The 6,000-nt window shown below is 37.4% G+C and overlaps 1 protein-coding gene across 3 annotated transcripts in view; it reads left to right on the forward strand.

Annotated features, from left to right (window-relative positions):
• Positions 1-6,000, forward strand: part of LOC102740208 (protein kinase cGMP-dependent 1) — a 914,142-nt gene that overhangs the window by 62,217 nt on the left and 845,925 nt on the right. The window lies entirely within an intron of this gene.

Genomic DNA, 6,000 nt, shown 5'->3' on the forward strand with positions numbered 1-6,000 from the left:
TGTATGGCTAGGTTTCTTGCTATCATGCTTCTATAAAAAGAATGTTTTCAATGCTTTATATGTGTGTGAAAGAGGAAATCAGACTGGTCGGATGGCCTATGAGCTACCTAATTAGTGAGAGATTGTTTCATAAATCTTGCCCCAATTAAGATAGAAAGTGCTTATAGGCAGGCACCATACAAATATATTTTATGCCTAGATAAATTTTCATATTGTCTATTTCTAACTTGGAATTTATAATGCCATGTTTTCCTTCTGGGAGAAAACACAAGCCTGAAGTAATGGCTGGATCAGCTGAGGAAAAAGTGAGTTCCGAAGTGCCTAGAAGATCAGAGAGTTGCCACGCAAACATCACAATCAGTTTCTAGGTGGTGGTTAGTGTCTTACCCCAAGCATTCATGGCAGTGTCCTAGAATTGTCAAGTTGATAGGTCATTAAGAGAAGGGGTGTATTTGGGCAAGTGACTTAACTTCTTTGAATTTTACCTAATTTGTAAACAAAAGGTCCTACCAATTGTCACTCCTTTCTGGCAGTAGATCTCAACTGGTGATGATCTGTGCCTCCGTGGGACATTTGGCAATACCTGGAGACATTTTTGGTTGTCACAGTGGGAGTGGGGATAGATGGGGGGTGGCTACAGGCATCTCATGGTTAAAAACCAGGAATGCTGCTGTGCTGGGCTGTTGCCCACAGCAAAGAATTATCTGCCCAAACTGTCCTTAGTGTTGATGTTGAAAAATCCTGCTTTCTACCGTCTTTATAAGATTGTTCTGAAGTTAATATGAAATTCTTGGAATAAATGTTATTGTAAAGTGTAAAACATTATAAAATAACAGTATGCATTACTCTTTCTATCGCATACGTGACAGCATATAAGAAATGTGCTGCCTGCCTATGTTATGCACCTTTAAATTTTTCTTTGTCATCTTTTTTGACATATATTAGGCATTCAACTTTTAAGTCATAATTTTGATCATTTTTTTTTCTCCATAAGTTTTCAGCTTTTGGGTCAATATTATGAAGTTTTTCCCCAGGCCAAAAGGAAATAAATGTTCAGCTAGGCTTTTTTCCGAATAAAAGCAAGACATTATAAACAAAAACACGAACAGTATTCACTTGGCAGACAATTGCAGGGGAAGGAGATGAAATTATAGGGCAAGAGTATATGTGGGTAGTAAGCAGAAAAGATGAGAAAAATGCAAGAAATATACAGAGGCCAAGTATAAACTATAAATACAGAGAGAGATGTTAAGAAGTGCTGACAATTAAAAAAACAAGTTTAAAGCATTTCTTAGATTATAGTTTATCAGTGGTTTCATGGTTGATTTTTTAGATAATTTATTGTCAGTCATGTTTGTAAGAACATCCCTGTTGCATAAAGGAAGATACACCTCACTTCCCCATTTGCAGATGCTAATTATTGAAAATCCATTCAAGAACCGGATATTTCCAGAACCTATATGTTGTTTTCCTTTATCTTGAATATCTCTTACGAAAATAGAGTTCCACACAACCTTGCAAATTTTTTCTAAAGAAAATCTCTTTATCCATACTATTCTGGTTTCTAAGACTAACTGCTAGTTTACTAGCTATGTTAGAAGAAGCTTAGAAATCATAGTGTATATTTACTAAGTGCTTAGAACAAGGTCCAACATATTGAGCATGCTTTGTATAAACACTTTCCATGTATAAAATTTATTTAATGTTCAAAACAATCCTATGAGGTAAGGGATAATGTTTATTATTCTTCTTTATAGATGAGGAGACAGAGGCCCAATAAGGTTAAGTAACTTGCCTGTGTCTCCCAACTAATTTATAGTAGAATTAGGACTGAACCCAAGTTATCTGGATATAGAGTTCCAGCCCTTAACTATGGGGCTATGTGTTAGTCAGGGTTCTCCAGAGAAACAGAGCTGATAGATAGATAGATAGGTATCGATGGATAGATATTTATTTTAAGGAATTGGCTCATGTGATTGTGGACACAGGCAAATCCAAAAGCTGCATGGTAAAGGCAACAGGCTAGACATCTAGGGAAGAGTTGATGATGCTATGGTTCAAATCTGAAAGTTGACTGCTGGCAGAATTCCTTCTTCTTCTGGAGAGGTCTGACTTTTTTCTATTAAGCCTTCAACTGATTGGATGAGGCCCACCAATATTATGAAAGTAATCTGCTGCTCAGAGTGTACTGATTTATATGTTAATTTCACCTAAAGAATACGTTCACAGAAGCATGTAGGATAGTGTTCGACCAATAATATCTGGATATCGCGGCCTAGCAAGTTGACACATAAAATTAACCATCCCAGGTCCTCCCCTTGTCAACTCAGCACCTGTGTGCATCTCCTTAAACCATGCTTAATCTCCAAATAAAGACAGCAGCAAGGTTGCAGCTCTGCCTACCATGACATGATGATTCTGAGTACAACTGAAAATCCACTAACAATTTCCCCAAAAAAGGGTACAGAGTTCTTGGGCAATATTTACTCTTCTCCGTAATATCCCATAATTTAAACTCTGTGTTATAAAGCTAATACTTAAATACTGTGATGTAAAGTCGATATATCTTATGTTACATGTTAAGGGGGTATGAGAGAAGAAAACCAAGAATTTGGTGCGCATACATACACACAAACATATTTATAACAAAATAAGGAAGAAATACCCATGACGGGCTTCCCGAGGTAAAGGTAAATATTACTAAATTTTCCTCTATTGCTTCAAGCTAATTTTGAAAAATTTTATTTATCTTCCTTTTCCTGCTGGATTGACTAAACAGCAAGTCATCTTAATTATCTTTTTTGAAACAGGGTTTTAAATAGTGTATCAATATTCAGAGTCACAGATTTTGCAGTGATGCTGTTGATTGCCTTCAGTTAAACTCACTAAAATGACTATAATCTTATAAATGATGCCTATCTGTCTCCAAGCTGTAATTCTAACCAGTTCAGTGTAACTTGGGCTGATCTTGTGCTAATATCCTTGTGTCAAATAATTTCAAATTAAAAAAAAAACCCGTCATTTAAATTTTTATGTTTTAATTGAAGAAATGTTTCATTGTTTAGCTTTTTATCAACATAATTAATCTTCTCAAAATTTAGATAGCGTGTTCTTGATAGAGATGGATTCTTTTTCATCTGCAAACATTAATATTTATAAAGAGCATTCCATAGCAACAATGGATGAGTAGGCTATGGAGGATCATTCACAAACTTGCTTTTATCCAGACATTCAGAAAAACACCCAGGGAGTTTACGTGGAAAATCAGTCCAATTTTCTCTGTCTCTCTTTATCTAAATGAAGTTTCTTCGTATAATGCTGTTTAACATGTGCCTTAAGTGGTTTTCATTTTAGCTGGGCAGTGTCCCAAGTAGGATTGCACACCTAAATGCCAGAATTTCTCATCGTTTTAGCAAAAGAGAAGAGTCATATGGTAAGGACTTCACTAATTAGGATGACTGGGGTAAAATCATCTGGGGGTAGCATAAATATATTATCATATATTTTCAAGCAAAATGAGTTGTGTGACTTTCAGATACTTAAAGTTGCTGGCTAGGAGAAGTTTCAATGTTAAGTTTGAGTCAGAATCCTTTGGTATTAGTTTTTTTTTTTTTTTTTAAAGATTTTATTTATTTATTTGAGAGAGAGAGAATGAGAGAGAGCACATGAGAGAGGGGAGGGTCAGAGGGAGAAGCAGACTCCCTGCCGAGCAGGGAGCCCAATGTGGGACTTGATCCAGGGACTCCAGGATCATGACCTGAGCCGAAGACAGTCGCTTAACCAACTGAGCCACCCAGGCGCCCTTGGTATTAGTTTTTTTAAGGCAGTACTGTAAGTAGGTTAAGTTGCTAAGGTTCCATTTACATTTTAATTATGTTTTCAGATATATCAATGACTCTTACAAAATACTTGAATACAGGTTATTTTCCTAAACAGACATTGGCCTGGATTATGATGTAAAATTTGTTACTATCCTTATACTCTTGCCCTCCCTTTTGTTATCAGAGATATATTTTAGTCTATTGTGTTTCAAAATAAAACATGTTCTGATTTAGTACGTTTCAATGGTGATGTGAGTAAAACATCTTCTCTGTGAATCTAATCAAATATTTTCGTATTGAAAAATGTCAAATTTGTATCCGTCAAAGTGGTTGATTTGCACATTTCCTGTGATGTTTCATTGTGGAAGCAGATAGCTTACATTTTATATCCTAAAAAAAAAGAAATCGCAAGTCGTCTATCGAGTGTTCTGTGAGCATTGGCTATTTTAACTTAAACTTTTTAATGAAATCATCAATTTTTTTATGAGGCGCTTGTTAATGATAATAGCTTTTATTAAGTACTTATAAATGCCAGGGACTGTTTAATCCTTTTATGGGTATTAAATTTTAATCTTCATAGCCACCTTAAGGAGTAGGTATTCTATTATCTGCATGTTAGTAGCTGGAGAACCTGATGCAAGGACAAGGTGAATAACTTGGCCAAGATCATCCTACCAGTTCGTTGAGGTGCGAACTGCACCATCTGCCCCCGAGTTCCCATACATTATGATGGGGCAACATTAACTTTCGAAGTGCACATTAGAGGACCTGGTGGTATATATTTGTTATGTATTATTATCCCAGTTTTAGGAGCCCATTAAAGATGTACAGCATGAAACCACAGAATAAAAAGAAATGGTTTATTTTTAAGGAAAATATAGAACTTGAATGGCGATAGGGCAAAGCGAGAATAACCCAGATGTTCCCATAAATACCTCTTAGGTCTCTCTGCATCCTTTGAACACTGAACTGCTTGTTGACCTCTCCATAGATCTTTGACCATTCACTCCTCTCCTCTTACCCGTAACTTCTTCCTAATCCAATGTGCAGCTTTAGATTTGGCTTAATCTTGGCCCGCCTCTCTGTCCTGACAGGACTCAACTCTGCTGTGTATCTGGAAGGATCTGTTTTTTCTGTCTATAATGAAGGGCATTGATTTTGTTTTTCTCACAGCCCCCTTTTAAGAAGCTCATCACACATGCTCTTTTTTTTTTTTTCTGGATGTACCACAGTTTATTTATTTTTTTAAATTTTTTATTGTTATGTTAATCCCCATACATTACATCATTAGTTTTAGATGTAGTGTTCCATGATTAATTGTTTGTGCACAATACCCAGTGCTCCATGCAGAACGTGCCCTCCTCAATACCCATCACCAGGCTAACCCAACCTCCCACCCCCCTCCCCTCTAGAACCCTTAGTTTGTTTTTCAGAGTCCATTGTCTCTCATGGTTTCACACATGCTTTTTTTTTTTTCTCTTTAAAGATTTTATTTATTTATTTGAGAGAGAGAGACTGAGAGAGAGAGAGCATGAGAGGGGGGAGGGTCAGGAGGGTCAGAGGGAGAAGCAGACTCCCTGCCGAGCAGGGAGCCCGATGCGGGACTCGATCCCGGGACTCCAGGATCATGACCTGAGCCGAAGGCAGTCGCCCAACCAACTGAGCCACCCAGGTGCCCCTCACACACGCTCTTTTAATATGGCCTTTGTACACGGATGCTAAGTGATATTTGACCATTCCCATCAACACTCAGGGACAAGCCTCACATTTCTGTTGTTACTGCCCTGAGATGGCACTTTTTCCTTCTGTAGACAAAGTCACTGGGTTGTCTGCTTCCTTCCCCACTCAGTGGGTTGATACCAAGTCTGCCCTTTAGGCTGATGTTCAACACTGTTGATTCTTCAGTGTGGGCGTGAATCACCATGCCGGCCACCATTCCAAAGTAAGCTTACACAACGTGATCCTTCAAGCTCTGTTCCTTTCTCCCCCTGAAACATTTTTACTGTCTTTATATAATTAAATGATGTACAAAAGCTGACATTCAAAGAGGGATTTTATATAAAATTGAACATTAATGATGAGCCTGGCCATGTCATTTGGCATTCAAAACACTACCTGAGAGTATGAGGAAATTGAATGCATTTTCATCTGAATGAGCTCTCCCAGCAATTTTTTTTTT

This window comes from Leptonychotes weddellii, chromosome 6 (assembly GCF_054177405.1).
Source record: "Leptonychotes weddellii isolate Sample4059 chromosome 6, ASM5417740v2, whole genome shotgun sequence".
NCBI classification, from domain to species: domain Eukaryota; kingdom Metazoa; phylum Chordata; class Mammalia; order Carnivora; family Phocidae; genus Leptonychotes; species Leptonychotes weddellii.